The sequence below is a fragment of the Poecile atricapillus genome, chromosome 2 (genome assembly GCF_030490865.1).
Source record: "Poecile atricapillus isolate bPoeAtr1 chromosome 2, bPoeAtr1.hap1, whole genome shotgun sequence".
NCBI classification, from domain to species: domain Eukaryota; kingdom Metazoa; phylum Chordata; class Aves; order Passeriformes; family Paridae; genus Poecile; species Poecile atricapillus.
Genome location: NC_081250.1, coordinates 131,315,761 through 131,334,388, shown reverse-complemented (window position 1 = coordinate 131,334,388; position 18,628 = coordinate 131,315,761). Strand labels below are relative to the sequence as shown.

The window sequence follows — 18,628 nt, the reverse complement described above, 5'->3', positions numbered from 1 at the left end:
AGATTTTTGTACTAAGGACACAATATCTTCAAATAGTCCCAAGGAAACACAGAGAAACAAAACCAGGATAGAAAACCAGGCTAAAATATGTTGCAGGAAAACTTTTAAGTGGTTATGAGAGACTTAAGTTTCCTCTGGAAAGAACAACAAAGCACAATAAAAGCTCAAGGTACATTGAACAACAACTGTACTGGCAAAGGATGGGTGTTAAACAAACTTTTCATGTAATAACAAAAGTTGCACTAGAGAATGTCGAAGAGTTTCCATCACCAGGCTATCTTGGCATCCCCACGCACGACCCTTGCCATAGCTGTCATTACAGCATCTGGAGACCTTCATTTGCTAGTGCTCCAGACTATCTTGATCATCAGTTGCACCTGTAGGTACACATGATTTCCAAAAGCCCAAGTATCTGGTTGTAACTGTAATTTCCCTTCCGTCTTCCCCATTCCCAATTTTTAAACTTCAGGGTGGAATCTGAACACAGCTGACAGGTGTGAGGGGTCAATCTTCTTCAGTGGATCACTTTGGATGCCAAGCAAATTAAAAGAGAGACCATTTCTCTGCTAAATATGTTCCTTTCCTCTCCCACTGCCCATGTCAGGCTGAATCAGAGTAACTTTGCCTGAAAGACAGGAAAATGAATAATCATAGAAAGGACAGAAGGGAGAGGGCAACCTAAAGTGACAATCTAAGAGAGTAAAAATGCAGAACTTTTATCACATTCCTGGAAAAATATTCCATCATTCAATTTCAGTCTTTTCTCATGCCTCTCCAATATTCAGCTTGAATTTTCTCAGTTTATTCAACCAAAGAGCCTATTTATTGACAACTTGACCACCATGGAGGACACAGAAAAGAAAATCAGAAAACACTTCATAAAGCACTGCTCATATTTAGAACTTCATAACATAGACCATACTTATGCAGGTATGACATGTGTGCATTCTAACCAGAAAATGTAACATTTCAATTATCCTTAAATGTCCCACAAGTTATTAAATTTTTAGCTTTCAGAATCTTATCTCAGATCATGAAAGACTTAAATCAACAACTTATATAGAAAATGAGATGCACATGTTTTTCATATGAGAAAGTGCATGCAGATGCAAAATACAACAGAGTGTTACAAGATGGAAGTTCATTTCACATGACATTTGTAGCAAATTTCTTTTCTGAAGTAACATTTTGGAACTCAGAATTATACCAAAACCAGAGAACTACTTTTTCCTATAATGAGGGGAAATATTGATGGTGGTATTATCTAGGCTAGTAATAGCAAATGTGATAAAGTAAAATGAAGAATTCAGTCTCAATGATTCTGCATTTTGTTCTTGCAGTGTTTGCCTTCCTCCCAAGACCAGGACACTATAAACAACTTTTCATAAACACACAATTTACTAGATGTTAAATCATATTTCTCAACTCCAGAGTACTATTATAAATTCTAAAGGTATTTTCTTCATGCCCATCAGCCATAGTAAGAAAACCGCTTTTCCAAAGGTTTCAATAGAAGGGAAATTACCACGTGCATTACTATCACATCAGGAATATTTAACAGTGACCATATCACCAGTGGTTGAAGTTCTAGTGAACATATAGTGAACATTTTATTTTGTTTAGAGATAGAGCAAAAGACCTTTTGAACACAAATGTTTTCAATCCAGACAACACATGATGGAAGAGACATTTAAAGAAATCAGTATGTGAGCCAATTCTCCCTTCCATGTAATCTGCAGGGTCTGGACTACACTCTGAGAGATGGAGGGAGTGGCTATGTATGATTTTCCTGGGGGTTTTTTGTTTCGTTTGGGGGGTGCAGTTTGTTTTGTTTGCTTTGGTTTGGTTTTAGGTTGTTGGTTTTTTTTTTAAAACCTACAGCCAAGGACTATTTAATTTCACTTAGTTTCTCAGAATTCATCACAAAACCTCAACAACTTCCATGGTGTTTCTTGACATGTCCAGCACCCCTATATTTTCCCTCATTCATCTTATGACAGTGTAAAATTGCTTGCTGATTAAACAGCACTGTTTGCATGTTACACTAGTTTGGTGCAGTATGGAGTTTGACCATTTCACAAAAAGCTCTTCCCTCTCAAAATGCAGATACTTACCACAACAGACTGCAAGTTTTGCCAGAGAAACATGAGTCTCTACAGAGAATAATTTCAATCAACATTCTGTGGGTAGGAAGTCAATAAACAAAGAACATGGTCTATGTTTGGAGGTTTTTTCTGCAAGGATCACATTCTATTAATTTGGTTGCAATTTTTTTTTCTTCTTGTTCGTATACACTTACTTAGAAAAAAAGTATTATATTCAGTGTCAGGGGCTTTGGCAGTGCATCCACTATAAATAAAAGTACTAGTTAGCTTTATTAGTTGGAACATGTTAAACACAGGCAACAAGAAACCACTGTGTATGACTGGTGGTTTGACTGGAAGTTCCTCCTCTCTCAGTGTTTGTTGGAAGTATACATCTCACACAGTATGTGTAGCAACTGAGCACTAGCCACACACCCAAATTGTGTGATAGATGGCATGTTAAGTAACATCTCCTGCAGAAAAAAAAAAAAATTAAAGAAAATTTTGACAGGTTTTAGGTTTTAAAAAATAAATAAAAGCACAAAGGCAGCAGAGGACAGCGCTAACAGATTACAAAAATAAAATTTGAGCCAAATATGTACAGTAATCTCAAGCATCTTTCTTTTGACTAGCATTGCTGAAAGTGGGAGCCCCTTAAATTTTATGAAAGGAAATTTATAATGTAACTAGTGTACAATGCATTCAGGATATTGGTGCATACCAACAGAGTGGGAAAGGAGAGAAGGAGACAGCTTTTTTACTCATGACTTTTACAGAAGGAAGATACAAGAGAACTCTGGCCCTGTGTGAAAGCATTTGAAGCTGTATATAAGCCTTCTCTAGGCAGCCAAGAAACAATTTGTTGGATCTTGTCTAAACACTTACAGCTAATGCATTTTAAATACAGTTTTGATTAGTCTGGCTGCATCATTCTGAAACAAGTAATATTTACAGTATATATATTTTCTTTTGGTTTATATAATGTGTTCCATGAATTAACTTCCCATGTAAATAGCCAGAAATTAGGACCAATGTCTAGCAAATGTCCTCAAATTTTCAGTACCCTCATGATGTAACACTTTTTAGACAGCAAAAAGTCAATTAATCTCTCTTTTCCATGAGAGGCTTAGATGTGAATATAACTAGATCCCCCTTTATCCCCAAGTTAGACAGTGTCTTCAAAAGAATTTTGTTGTAGCTTTCGCATAATTCAGCAAAATGTACCATTTTGGATAAATCACTGTTAACATCACCCTCAAAGGTAGAATAACTTGTCTTGTTAGATTTTATTACACTATGAAGCATCTGAAGGAGCTCTAAAAGCAGGTCCCCTAAAATATATACTGGGAAAAGATGGATTATTTTAGAAGGTGGAAGTCATCATCTCCAGAGAACTGCTGTAAACAGTCCAAGCTAGTTTCAATTTCCATCAAAACAGAAGTGATCAAAGGATTGGATGAGCAAGAGAAAAACATACTAAACTACACATTTTGAATACCAAAGCAGCATCAAAGATGTACAAAGCTACAAATGCAAGGCCAGCAGAAGTTCAGCCAGTTCCAGAAGTGTCTAACAAAGACAACTGCAGTGAGTCTGCTCCCAACAGCTGTGTAACTTCTGCCACTGCTACCTTTGGCTTATTCACTATCTGCTACATAAATAAGCAATTATCAAATGAAAATCATCACTCTTTTTTCCATGCTGCATATGCAGATATTTTAGAAACTAATTTATTTCTCTTTTATGCTTTTCTCCCAAAATTTCCAGGCCATGGAAACAATCATACACTAAATAAATGAAAACATCTCTTGCTAGTTCTCACATGCTTCTGTCATGTTCGCTAACTGGAGATAAACCAAAACCATTGGCTGTACAGAAAAAAGAAAAATCACCTTTGAGAACAAGCAACAGTTCCCAACAGCAAGCCTGATCTAATAATGACAGCCCACAAATCTGGACTGGGAATGTCACAAGGCCTCTCCAGTAACAAGACAGCTGAGCAAAGGTAATTTTTTCATACACTGGAATTTGTTCTGCCATTTAAAGTAGAATTTAATTTAAAAAGCTAGTGGAACTAACAAAAACAGACTGAAAACTAGAGATAGAAGAGATGAAATATGACAGCAAACTTTTCTCTTTGTCAGTATTTTGCAGCATTTGAAACATTTAAATATAAACCAAGTAAACTCAGGGAGCTAACTGATCAGCCATTCTGCAGACAGCAAAATGTCACGGTCAAGAAACTTTTCATAATATTCCATCTAATATTCCCTGCTTAGATTGTCCCTAGCAATTATTCATGTCACGTGCAGTCGTTTTTCTCCTCTCCCATCAATTCACTTACAGAAACAATTATTCTACAATCATTCTTTCCTGTCACTCCCCGTCTTGTGCCTACATTTTGTGTTCTTTCCATTGAATTCTTTTAAAGTGATAAATACTATTCCTTTGCAGGACTGAAAATTGGAAGCTAAAGATGGACTTCCAGATGAAGTCCCATCTAAGATACATAAAATGGCAACAAATCCTTGCAATTTCATTATGCGGTGGTGTGGCAGCTCAAGGCAATTCAATCTCAGAAAAACTCTGTAAGCTGGTAAAAGAAGTGATGGAAGAAACTACCTGTTCTTGAAAATATTAGTCATAGAAATGGCTGAAAAAATTCTACATTTGGAGAATTTAAATCTATATGCAACCATCAAGAACAAAAGATCTGAAGAGAAGAGTTTGTGAACACATAAGAAGGCCAGCTGGCAGACACCTCTAGGACCCAGAGCAGCCTGCAAGGAATGCTGGCTTTGAGAACAGACTTCCATTTTATATGAGCTGAATAGTTAGAGATTGTCAAGTATATTATTTGACATTTCCCATTTATGCTAGGATTTAAAAAACTTGGGTCTTCTGTCTCTTGCTATCCTGTGAAGTCATTCTTGTTTTAATTCCCTGTGCACATACCGTGATTCACACCTCCCTCCATCCTTTTCATTACCTCCCCTTTGTAACCTCCTTTTTTCTGACAATCCTAATTCCACAGTTAAACATGACAGAGTAAAGGATTTCTCTTTCTACTGCCCAACCATGTCACTCCCCATGCCTCAAAATCCTCTTAGTGAGTTTAATCCCTCAGCTTCCCCCACTTTGTCAAACAGCTTTCTGTACTTGCTCTGAACTTCTGGAACTTTTATTTTAAAATCTGTACTTCTAAACTTTTTACAAAGCAGTATTTTAATTGCTCCCTATGTGTCACCCACTTCTCGCATCCCTAGTTTCAGCAGTAAAATCTTTGGCAGTGTAACTGCCCTATTAGTCTGTTTAAGTGTCCTGAAAAGCTGGAATTCTATGGACCCAACTACAGCTATCTGCATATAGCAAAATTAGGAGGGCAATCGTATTCTTTGTTCTAGATTAGAACAAAGCTCAGTCTCCTTTTCTTATTATTGGACTGTATTCCCACAAGGGGTAAATTTATAACTGTATCTGGATTTAAAGATTAAGAAAACATGCCCTAGACTTTTCAGTGTCTGTGCAATTCTACCCTACTATCAGTACAAATGGTACCTTTTCAGCAACATGGACTAAAGTCAGAGCAATAAACCCATTTCATGCATTTCTCTAGAATATTTAATCAGCTTCAGACTACCAGTCCTTATTGCAAGGTGCTCAGTGACCTGAACCTAAAAACTGACAAGGATGACAAAATGCTGCAGGCAGTGCTGTGTCACAGCCGCAGCTACTGTGGCAGAGGAAAGAACAGAACAGTCAAGGTCACAGGTGGTATCACCACCAACATTCAGTGTGATGAAACACACTGTACTGGTTAAAATGCAACTAACTTCTGACTCCTTTAATAAGATTAAATTTGTCCAAGATAACAAGACCACTTTCAGAAAAATCACTTCCTCCAAAAAAATGAGTCCAAGTGCCTGATCCAGAGAATGCAAAGAGGTTTTGGTCCTCACATTTGACTTCGAAGTAGCAATGAGTATAAAGCTTTTCTGTTATTTGCTGCTGTAACTAATACATGATAAACATTTATCAAAATGAACAGGCAAATAAAGTGGTAGTGTCACCTATGAGCTCTGTTCAAAGCGTTTTCTGTTCTGATAAAAATTTGCATAAGCTAAAAAATATTCACTGTCAAGTGAATTTCCAAAAGACACAGTTTTGAATGAGAGAGAACATGGTAATTTCACATAGATACATTTATATCTTGCGTGTGGAGTCAGACTTGGCATCCATCTCATCTTTAACTTGCAGATTCTTCCCATCCTCTCCTTCAGGCCTGCTGTTGGATAAATATCAGATTTTCAGATGTTCTCCCAAGAATATTTTGCCCCATTGAATAAAGTCATGGTAAGTGTTCAAACTTACTTTGAATCCTGCAGGACCCACGGTATTAATATTTGCCATCTATAATTTAGCTGCATGCCATTCCTTAGTATGGCTTAGGTATGTTTCCATCACATGTACACCTGATCTGATACTAATGATAAAATTATATAGACATCTACCTGTTTTATCTCCTGAAATCTCTTTAGCAAAGATTATACAGTGGCAGTTCTTCATAAATGTCACTTGCCATTATATAGCCTATTTAACTAGTTCAATTGAATGTTTCTTAAGTTCATAATCAAAGAATTAATGACTGGTAGCTCAACAGTGAAAATTCTGATCTTATAGCATTTACTGTATCAGCCCAATTTTTAACAACTTTAACAATGTTGAACAATAGTTCATTCCTATTTTCTTTCCTTAAGTCTCCTTAAGTAGCTTTACAAACACAACCTGCTAAAAAAAGGTTGGAGATGAGCTGAAGTTTCCTCAGTGGTTATTTGTAAGGATATTTGCTAATAATTCTGAAGTAAAGTTATATTCCATCACAGTTCCTTTCAAATGCTGAGAAAACTGAAAAACAAGATAAGGGTTATTTTCCTCCTAAAATGATTGTGTTTTGCCCACTTTATCATGGCATTCTGTCACTTTGTTTTTAATTCTTTATAAACAATTTATAGAAGCAGAGCAGTTCCCATGATCAGATTTTTAGATATAAGTATGATCTTTTGCCCCCTGACTAAGCCCTTTATTATACAAATATCTTCTCACCCAATTTTTAAAGCATGATTATTGCCCACTATAAGACTTAACAGAAAGAAGCCAGTATGGTTCAGATTATAAAGTTTCTGCATGGAGGGCACAGTGAAAGCTAAACCAGATTCTTCTGCCCGTTTTTTGCTTATAAAAATATCACACTTAATTAAGGGGCTTTTAAAAATTTTCTGACTGAGCAGATTATTGGCAAAAACAAATCAAGCACCAGTCAAAACAAATAATCCCTTTGATTTACTCCTCTGATGACTCTAAATGGTTGAGTGTAACTCATTCTTGAAAGAATTTTGCTCCCTAGATCCCACACTGTGAGTGGCTTTCAGCCCTGTTAACAAAGTGAAGTGGTCTCTGGTTTTCACGGGGAGGCTCAGTGATGTGGAGAACTTTGGCAGGGCTACAAAGGCTCAGCAGAATGGAGGCAGTCTAAACAGATACGGCTGTTTGGTTTCTGTGCCGGAACTGCTGAACACAGAAGTAAACTGTGTGAACTATGAACCCTGTTTGCTCGCTCCAAGTATCACCAAAAGCACAGTTCATGATAAAGTCTGCTTTCTACTGACAAAAACATGCTCAAAAACCCCTTTAAACAACAAGCCTGTATAAATGTTAAGTATTCTGTACATACAAAAGAGCTTAGCTGAGATGGCTAAAAGCCTAGAGGAAACCTGATGAGCACAAAGGACACAAACCGAGTTAGGAAAATAAAACACAGAATTCTTTGTGCTCTGCCTGGAAAATATGGCAGAAGTGCTATTCTAGCCTAGGCATACCCAGTAAGAATCTTGAAGCACTTGACATACACCCTTGTCAGAGAAACTTTACACTTTAATTCAGTGAGGAAAAATAAATAAGGATCAAAATATGCTTTAAAACCAGTGTGATGTTGCAGGTGCAAGACTGCCATGTTGCTACCTCAGTTCTCCCAACTTCATGGAAATACTATCAATGCCATGGACTTCTAGAAAATAAAATTGGGGCAGACTGGGTATAACTACAGTGGTGCAAGCGGGTCTTGAGCATCTCCACCTGGCTTCATTCCCCCTACTGCTCAGCTTCACAGGGTGCAGGTTCCACTTGATTGAGCTGATCCTACAGACTGGCTGTCCCAGCACAACAGGGTAGGCAGGGGCATACTACAACCATTCAGTACTAAAGCTTCATTGAAAAAGAAAGAAGGGGATGTATTTCTACAGCACAATTACTTGTGGCATCTTAATAAATATAGTGCTTCACAATGTTTGAATTCTATATGATATCCCAAGTGTCCCCCTTCTAAGCCACACTAAAATGATTTATTTATTCCATTAAAAAAAGGTGCATTAGCTAAAGCACTGTTCAAAATATTTAATTTCTCTATAAAAACCTTTTTTGTTGTTGCCTGATTTTTTGCTTACCCAGATACAGCTAAAGTGATTCACTCCAAGTTACTAAACCAGTCATTTATTAATCATTCCATTTAGTCTAGGAACTGCTGCACAAAACGCACTAAATAAAAGTCACAAATCCTTTTATCCTTGAGCAATTTTCCTTGGATACACAGCAATCCATTTACAGTATGTAAAAATTAGCTAGTGAAAGGATTATTACAATTTCTTTTATCTGCAGAAGAGTTATGGTTTCTAAATGCAGCATCACTGGGAAGCTCTTTCACATACACTTTCAAACAAGACAATAAATCAAAGGTACCAAAATCTACTTTCAGTTACAGGATTTTCATTCTTGTAAGACACAGCAAAAAGCTGGAAAGAGCATTGCAGGTTTCAAAAGACATGTCTATACAGTTAAATATTGAGAATATGTTCAATTATTGCAGAATTGTGCTGAAAAGTACACTTACATAGGTTACCACTGAGACAGCAAATGAAGCAAACATATGCCCTAAGAAAGAGCAAGTGAACCTGCTGGATTTAGTCATTGCACTTTATCCTTCAGACAGCTTCTTGTATAAATAGCTGTATAAGTCTTAATCAAAACGGAGTTCCTAGATATATTTTCAGATACTATATATAGTTTAAAAAAAAAATCTCTACTAAGAAACTCAGATGGATTATAATTTCAAGGAAAAGTGAGTTGCTCTTACATTATTGTTTTATAAGTATGTGCTCTGGTCCATTCCCAGCTCTGACAACATTCACTAAATATCTTCCTGATTAGATTGCCAAGAACAATGTAACTCCATACCCAAGTATGTCAGATATATTTTATTTGTGCGCCGTCACACCCAGAAACAAAGCATCTTACACAGCATAAATTTCTTCCAAAGTTTTCCATGTCTTCTTGGAATAAGGTTTTATTGGACAAAAGATATTCATATTGCAACGCAGAACATTTCTTTCCAGCCAAAGATTTTTCTCAAAGTATGCAAGTCAGGCGCTACAACAAAACTTTCAGCAACAAAAAGGAGGATTCAGCATATGCTCCTTTTTAAAAAAAATTAAAATAAATTTAGAAGACATTTGCTATGCTATCTAAGATCCCCCTCATGATTGTACCAACACATTCCCATGAATGTAAAAATATAAATCTCTGAGTCCTCCTTTTCATGAGACTAAGAAATAACTTCATTCACTCATATGACTGATTGGTTGGGACAAGGATGATGCCAGCAGAAGGGAAAGTAAAAATTCTAATAAATGGATATGAAATCTTATTTTTTTTTTCCTTGGGAGACTCCACTTCATCAATTATAATCATTTATTCTGACAGCTGTCTCCTACGTATCCATTGGCAGATAATCTAACTGTAGAGATTTTGAACAGCAAATTTAAAAATGGACAGTGGACTTATGTAGAGAATTGAAGTAGTAACATCAGATCTTGACTCTGTTCAGCAGAAAACTACTGCAGTCAGCAGTACACTGATATGGGAGCTTAGCACATAGGCTGCTGCTATTTGGTATTTGCTGAATCTCTGAAAAGCTGCTTAATTTCCAGCAAAAGAAAGAGAGAAAAAAAAAAATAAAAATACAGATCAGCGTGAGTCATGGATCTGGCCTACTGTATCTTTGAGCAAACTAAGGCTTAAGCCAGTGTTTACTAGAATCATGAATATTTGGGCATCTCCAAGGAGTACGAAATCCAAGAGAAACCCCAGGCAAAGGTATTACTTCATCCAAGAGCAGAACTTGCATTCTTGGACTGATGACTTGGGTTTCTCTTTCTTGACAGATCCTGCGCATGAGCCCTTTCAGGGAAGGCTGCTCTGGGCTGTTTCCCACCACGGACATACACTTCTCTCCATGAGGAAGTGCAAATGCCAGACTATACCCCAGTGTACTTGTGATGGGTTGGCAAAATAGTCATATACTGTTTGCTCTAAAATCTATTTCAAGTAGACAAAACCATGTATTGGAATATCTTCTAAAAAGTTTTGTTTCTGCTTTTTCTGGAGAAACAGTGTTTTATAGATGGACATGGTGCTGTATCTCTATGGTAGAGAAAATGAGGTCAAAGAAGGTTGCCTTTTATGGAACAAAAGGTCAGTGAATGCCTTATTTCCTGAGCAATTAATTTCTACGGGCTTGGACCAACTTTTAGAAGTAACATCTCCTACAACAGCTTTGTCAGAAGGTGAACCATCGTGCAAGAAAAGAATACCTACTGACTGTAAAATTTTCAGTCTGTGTTTTTAGATAGCATAGGCCCATAAAATTCAAGAGCAGTAAAGAAGGATTAATACCTTAAATACAACCAAATACAATTTACCAGTATACAGTACATATCTTCAGTAGAAGACAGAAGCACCAGGCTTCCCAGCATGCCTTTTTGTGCCACTAGAACTCTCCTCTGTCAAGTTCACCATCATCTATCTGTTCTTCATTTGTGAACTGATCTCATCTAAGCACCAGACCAATGCAATCTTGGTCCTATTGCAGCTGAAATCCATGGTGAGAAAGAAAGAAAATGTAGACTTGTCTCATTGACATGTTATTGGTGCCTGAGTCTATGCTTTTTTAACAGTTCACTCCACAATTCTCTGATGTTGCTGAAAAGTAGGAAGAGAGAACTGGAGTTTCATCACCATTCATGGGGACTGCTTGAGGAAGGACCAGAAGCATCTTGACAGATAACTCAGGAAGCCATGAATGTTGTCTCTTTTTTAACCATTAACTTTGAAACACAGGCATCTTCTGACCTGGGGACTGACCATGCAAATTCTAGAAGGCTAAATTCCATCAGACAAGCTTACAGCAGCCTTTGAGTAGTACCTCTGTAGTTTTGCTTGTGAATGAGAGGTTCAGAGAGAATAGCAGTTGGCACATTCCGTTTCTTTGAGTTACTTTAAGGCATAAATACCCAAAAGTAGAAACTTTTTTCTTAATGCTTCTTCCCCCACTTCCTTTCAAGGCATAAATTGGAAGTGGGTAGAAGAAGCAATCCTTTGTAGGTCACCTTGAACTCAGAGAGCAGTTACTTAAAACTCGTAATCAAAATAAATGTCCCTCACTCATAATGCTAGCCCTGCACAGATTACATCAAGTGGTCAACTGAAGATGAAAAATCTCTTTAGCAGCACAGAGTGGAAGTTCCCAACCTCCAACTGCCTTTCCCCAGGACCCAGCCTTGCAAAGTCAGCACTCCCCAGCCCAATCCAGCTGGGGGAGTTGGGGAAGACACATTCACCACATGTGCAGACACTCAGCAGTGGAACAGCAGAGCAGTGCACAGTTAAAGCATCATAAAAATAAATAAGGATGACAGCAAGAAACACAGTGGGTATTTCAGTACAGCTCTGCATTCAAAAATGTGCTCCTGACCCACAAAATGACCCCATTCATGGATGAGCCAAAGAGCCACAAGGGTCACAGTCTTGTGACCTGCACAATACTTCCTTTTTCTTCCCAAATCTGCAGCCTGCCCACCAGCTGACTCATTTTGTCAACCACCAAAAAGGTTTCCATCATTTGGTACTCTGCAGGCCACAGTGTGAGAATCTGGCTGTAGCACACAGCTAAGCAATTCCTGCAATTAATTTCAAACAAATGGAAGAAGGATGACAGACAATCCACACCACTTCAAAACGGGACTGCAGTAAGCCAGATGGTGTGGATTACATCTTGGGGAAGGCTGCTGGTTTATGATGATAGGATGTGAGGGGAAGAGAGGTAGAAATATGGCATCCCACCAATGCAATGCAGTGCAATATCTGCTATGTGAGTAGTGTTTCAGTGGTACAGGTTTTAACTCTAGGTCCAACTGAAGCAGGAGATCCCACTGTGATATCTTAAATTCATATTTGCTTTGGATTTGTAAATTTGTGATAGTAAAACTATCTAAAAAATGGCTTCATTATTCACAATTAAATATTTTGTGTCATTTATTATGCACGTGAAAAAAAGTGATGTAGAATTATTTCATTCCTTTGCTCACAGTTTGAGCCAATTTTTCTATTTATGCTACCATTTCCCCTTTTCATTCTTTTCAAAAAGCATTAAAACAAAGGGTGAAAAGATCCTTTTTCCAAGGTTCAAAGAAGACTGTGATAAACATTTTACATTTATCATATTTTAAAATATTGATCTTATGTATGGATACACATATTCAATCAATTCCAATTTTAACTGCAGAACAAAATCATTAAACATGCATGTTTGTTAAACCTGTTCCAGAAATAATTTTATTTTCTTTTAGAAGCAAAGGTCCAATTAAACCTGAGACACTGGAGACAAAATGAAGAGAGCTCTCAAAAAATGTCTGTTCTTCACTGGACTGTCTAGAGAACTTCAGATAAATGGAGGTTTCTTAATTACTAATTCAGTAGGTCAGTTTTAGAGGAATAGCAAAATATTATGCTAATTGTTTCAGAAAAATAGCTTCTGTAAATTATCATCTGACAGAGTTGCTATCTGCAGTTGGTTCATCAATGAAAAAGGAGACAAAGACATCATTTATCCTACACTACAAGAGATGGATGGTTTGAGTTACATGATTGAAAAGACACAACATTAGACAAGACAGTCACTACAGTCATACCCCAAGTCAGTGTTGCATCCATAAAGCAACATGCTGTATTTATTGAACCCACTGCAGATAATCCTTTGATCTCTAGTTCTGCTTGTTCCAACAGCCTAGTCTTAAATTGGTATTAGCAATTATGATTCACATTACAATCAAATATGTGGTTTCAGATAAGGGAAAAGAAAAAAAAAATCAGTTCTCTGCTTCAAAGATTCAACAATAGATTATAAAGTGCTCAAAGAAGCAAAATGAAGTTACTGAAACCATGCTAAGAAGTATCTTTTTGTACCACCCTGAGAGAAGAAATTTTTATCTATTCCTAAAAGATATACATTTAAATGCAAATGCAATTATAGACAAAGAATATCTCTTCAAACCACTAAAACTGTATTTATAGCAATTTATACAGTTTCTATGCCACTAGATTTTAACAGCTAAAATTAGTGCATGCTAGCTGCTCGTTCTTCAACATTTTAGTGGCTTTCAGAGATCACCTTATTAAATGCCTTAAGTGATCCTCAGTTAAGCAGGGGAAGGTTTGGTTGGAATTTTCTTTTTGTTATACCTTTAAACATACACAGCCTTTTCCAACTAGGGAAAAGCTTCTTATTAGAAACCAAAGATGAGAGGTCCCTGTGCTTTTCAATACAAACTTGGATTCCTTTACCAACATTGAATTTAATAGCAAATGGTTTAATTTGAAAGACATGTAAATTCTGTATTTTCCCAACTATGTATTACTGTCTGAATCTTAAATAACTAAGATTTGTGCTTTGTGAGGTTGCAGAATCCTATGCTGAAAGGTCACTAAAAGATTTTTAAATGGGCTACATAGATAATTAGAAAACAAAGCATCTCTTTCATGCAGATGCTTTTGAAGCAAACAGCAGCAATTACAACTTGCCCAACCAGATGCTCTCTTAGGAACTTATGCACTCATGAAAGATGTCTAGATGCCTCCACCTGTGTGTACAAACATGTTCTTCAAGTGTCACTTTTCAATTCCCCAAGTTGTCAATGTGTCTAAAATATGCTTTCTTACAGGGCAGGGCAGACCTTCCAAGGAAAAGCTGGATATAATCTCATCATACAATTTGTACTATGCCTGCTAAGTTCTAAGTACTGTAGAACTGCTTTCAGTGAACAGGGGCAAGGATCTTGTATGATGCACCTTGTCAGGGACACATTATACACTAAATTTCTGCTTCCTAAAGAAAAAACAGATCCCATTTCATCCTGATGAGTTTGCCAGAACTATTGGGTTGATGTTGTCTTCTTCAGAGTACTTAGTACTTTCAAGTTTCTGACCCTGGCAACACCTGTAATCACATTCCCTCACCATGGTCCAGTCACCACCAGATTCAGAAGGTCACAATGAAGTGTGACTGTGAACTTAGCTCAAGTTGCTCTTAATTCACAGAAAACCATGTTAAGAAATTAAAGAAAATTGAAGTGATTTGAGTCCTAACCATTGCTGACTTGGAGCATTCTGAAAGCAGTCTCAAGCATTCTGAAAGGCTTGCTGGGTATTTTGAAGGAGCAACAAGGGCTGTTATGTTGATCCCTAACAGGACATTGTGTGCATAGCAAAGTCCACAGACAAAATAATATAAAGTTTATGTATTTTCCTATAATCTAGAATATTATCCTTACTAATTTTGTTGAAATTTAACCAATCTGTCAGACATTTTATTTATATTTCTTTATACTTAGTTGTATCTCTTTCCTGAAACTAATAATTTAAATTAGTCCAGGCAATTGTAGCTTAAACTGCCAAATTAATCAATGAAAAAGTAAATGTACCATACTCAGTGGATAAGGGTGCAATCCAATTATTTTTTTAACTTATTTGAAGGCTGGAAAGTCTAATGAGAAAAGAACATCAGGCTTGGGCTTGCTATAAATAGGGTTATTAACTATAGCCTATTTATATGCACAGCTGCAGTCTTCCAGAAGAACCAGCAGAACAACTTGCTGAACGTGTTAAGAGACGGTCAAATAAAGTATCATCTGAACATTAATTCCAGCTAAGTGAACAGATCCCTGGAGCACTTTAACTTATAAACTGAGGTCAGTGGACTTCAGGCAGAAGTGGAGAATGCAAATCCAAGAGTTCAGGTTCACAATGCCAAGAAACAAAGTCATACAAGCAGAACAGACCATGAGCTGTATTATCTGCTTGTAAGGTAAGACAGAGAGGAACACACTTGACAACAGTTACAGACACGGTTTTTCGTTTCCTTCACAAAGAATAATGTGACCTCAGGTCCTCATGCTGATTATTTGAAAGGTGAAAGAAGAGGATGGAGGACATCACATTTCAGACCTGAGTAATTTTGTCTTGGCAAGAAGCTGGATGACTGAAATTTCCCATTTGGAATGGTAGAACATGGCTCTAGTCTGCCAAGCAGCATGCCAGAGAAGGCAGTGTCCTAAAACTATCTTATGTGTATACATATATATATATGTGTGTGTGTGTGTATATATATATATATATATATATATATATACACATACATATCTATATACATCTTACAGCGATAAATTCCTTTACAGTGAAAGATTATTATTTCATAAAGAACTTTCCCACACAAGCAGCATATTAAATTTGGCACATGAAGAGGATGAGAAAAATCTTTGTCCAGTTGACATCACTGAAAGTAAAAACTAAGCACAATGATCATAAGGCCAGGTACATGATTAAAAAAATAAAGCCCAGAATTACAGAAGTAGTGAGACAGCATTAATATCTTTCCCCACTTTAAAATACTTTAAGTACATGGAGAATTCTACCTCTATTTACTTACATGCACTCTAGGGAAAAAAGCCCACTGATGTGGTGGGATTTCTAATGCAATATAGTTTTCAGACTATTTCATCTTACATCATTATATTTTTCCATTCACCCTCTACATGATAATGTCTGATTAAATGAATTGGAACACAGAGTTTTTTTTCTGAATAATTTACACCAGAGCATTGTAAACTGTTTTTGAGACTAATATTTCACAATGATGGTTGTAAATTCAAACACTGGGAAAGAATTCAAATGTCAGGGAATTGTGTAACTACCACAGGAATACATATTTTAGTATGTTTTTGCTCAAATCTGTAAACTAGTCTATGGGATAAATGACAGAATAAAAACTGATGTGGAAAGCCAACGCAGACTGTGAGGAACACGTTTTTTAACACATATAAAGAAGCAAATCTACAAAACCTGTAGTACAAAATACATTTTCTTTTAAAGACCCTGAAACATCATTTTTTTCCTTTGTGAGTTCAGTAAAGAAAGATGGGATCTCAGTTCTAAACACATATGTCAGTGAAATATACTATTGAAAAGAGTCAACCAGGATTTTTGCCCAAAATTTCATTTACCTGTTACAATGAATTAGAATTATATTTGTGCACAATGAAATTCTAGATAACTTACATATTACATCATGACATATTACTATAAGTACTGACAATAGTTGAGAAACTATGAACAAAAGTCATTCTTTGATTTAATTAAAATCTATGCCTGCCAGACTCACAAGATCTTTAACATTTTATCAACAAGCATTTCAGACAGATTTTACTGGTATTGTGTGTTTTACAGGGTATTTTGCTTTGCCAAATCATACTAATTATGTCTGCATCATTGCAACTACATTTACAATAAAGCTAGAGTGGCAAAGTTCAAGACCTTTAAAGTCTCAGAAGCCTGGAGACCTCCTTCTGGACCAAAGTATGAACTACATGACAGTGGTATTTTTAAAAGAAAAAAAATAAATTATATTAACATTCTAAGCATGTACTTTGCTAGTAAACCAAGATCTTGAGAACAATTCCATTAAAGACCACATCAACTGTGCCAGGTTATTGTTTACACCACCCCTCTCTACTCCCAGATCTTATGAAGTAGCAATGTGATGCCTAAAACCCTTCAAGTCTACCCACAGTTCAGGGGCTGGTTCCATGTTTCACCAGCTCTCTCCCCACCAAAACTATGAATTCTGGTACATACTCCTCTACATTCTTAAGTAACCATCTCAGTTGTTGCAATTACAGATTTCTGAGAGCAACAACTCTGCTGTCGGTCTCCCAGTGTGATTGAAGACCAAATTCTTTCCCCCTTTCATTTCAATCCCCACATGACCATTTTACATTTCACTCCTTTTAGCATTTCTCCTTTCATTCCATCAACAATATCCACTAGGCAAAAATCTCATAGCCAGATCTTCCACCTTGGTTCTGCATATGGGAATCTCTGAATCTGTGTTGAACAGCCCTCTATATCCAACCCACATACACTTAGGCAAGCAGTTTTCCATTAGACTTGCATGGAAAATATGCACTTCTTTAGCATGACATTCATGAAAAGACAAGGTCTTGGTAGTCCTCCTTCTGTTGTACAAGGTTAAGCATATAGTCTGTAGCTAACAAGTACAAACATACAAGTCCAGGTATTTGACAGCCCCTGCAGAGGACAGTTGTTTTGAGACTAATCCTTGACACTTGGCAATAGTCTTTCTGGCACCTACTAATTCATAATGAAATGAAAAGCACTGTTTCTTCCTCCTTCCCCCTCAATATTGTGATGTTTCTTACTTCATGCCTCAGGCAGGTTTTACATCTGCCAAACCCAGGACTACCCTTTAGATATTCTTGCATATCAGAATGCATGAAAGATGCAATGTAATTTTAGAAGATAACTTTTACAATGTGGAGGAAAAGAACTTTCACAACCATTTGTAAATCCTATGTGTATTTGTAAATTATTACTGAAATAAAATCCCACTGTAATTCTTTAAACTGCTGTGTGGGAGTAGAGACAAAAGAACGGATGGAAAGAAAAATTATTATAGCATATCTGTTTATACTCACACCATCAAAAGGACTACAAAACTGCATGCTCTGATGAATTTGCTGGTCATCAGAACAAGCACTATAAATGTTACTTTTTAATTTCTAGTCCCAGAATTTAGTTGGTTACAGTTTAGGATGTAAAGCATTTAAAACACAACCAAACACTCTGAAGAGTAGTGCCCTGAGCAAAGGCCCAGCTAGTAGCTTTGGGCAGAAACCATTCTAGATTCAAATAAAGAAAGGGGCTGGGGTGGGCAGCCAGCTGTCATGTACAGATGATATCTATGACCACACTCAGGTGGAAGGCAGGAAGCTTACTGGCTAGAATTCCATCAAGAGAATAAAAATAGAACATATATAGCAGGGTGACAACATCATTCAATTCTTCCAAACTCCACTTCACTGTGTTGAGGAAGGCCACCTAGATGTCCTCACCCCTTGTCACTGTCACCCTGGTGCTGCAGTGACCTAGGACATTGTCAGTTGTGTGCCACTGAGTTGAGAGCCTAAGAAGGTGCTGCTCCCTGCAGAGCAGGCATTGGTGGCCACTACAGCCAATACATATTTCCTTCATATTGCAACGGTTTGTATGCAGTGACAGCAACTGCGCCTCAGCTGGCAAGAGGA

At 37.0% G+C, this 18,628-nt stretch overlaps 1 protein-coding gene across 1 annotated transcript in view; it reads right to left on the bottom strand.

Moving 5' to 3' along the window:
* CPQ (carboxypeptidase Q) overlaps positions 1 to 18,628 on the bottom strand; it is a 146,614-nt gene that overhangs the window by 69,754 nt on the left and 58,232 nt on the right. The window lies entirely within an intron of this gene.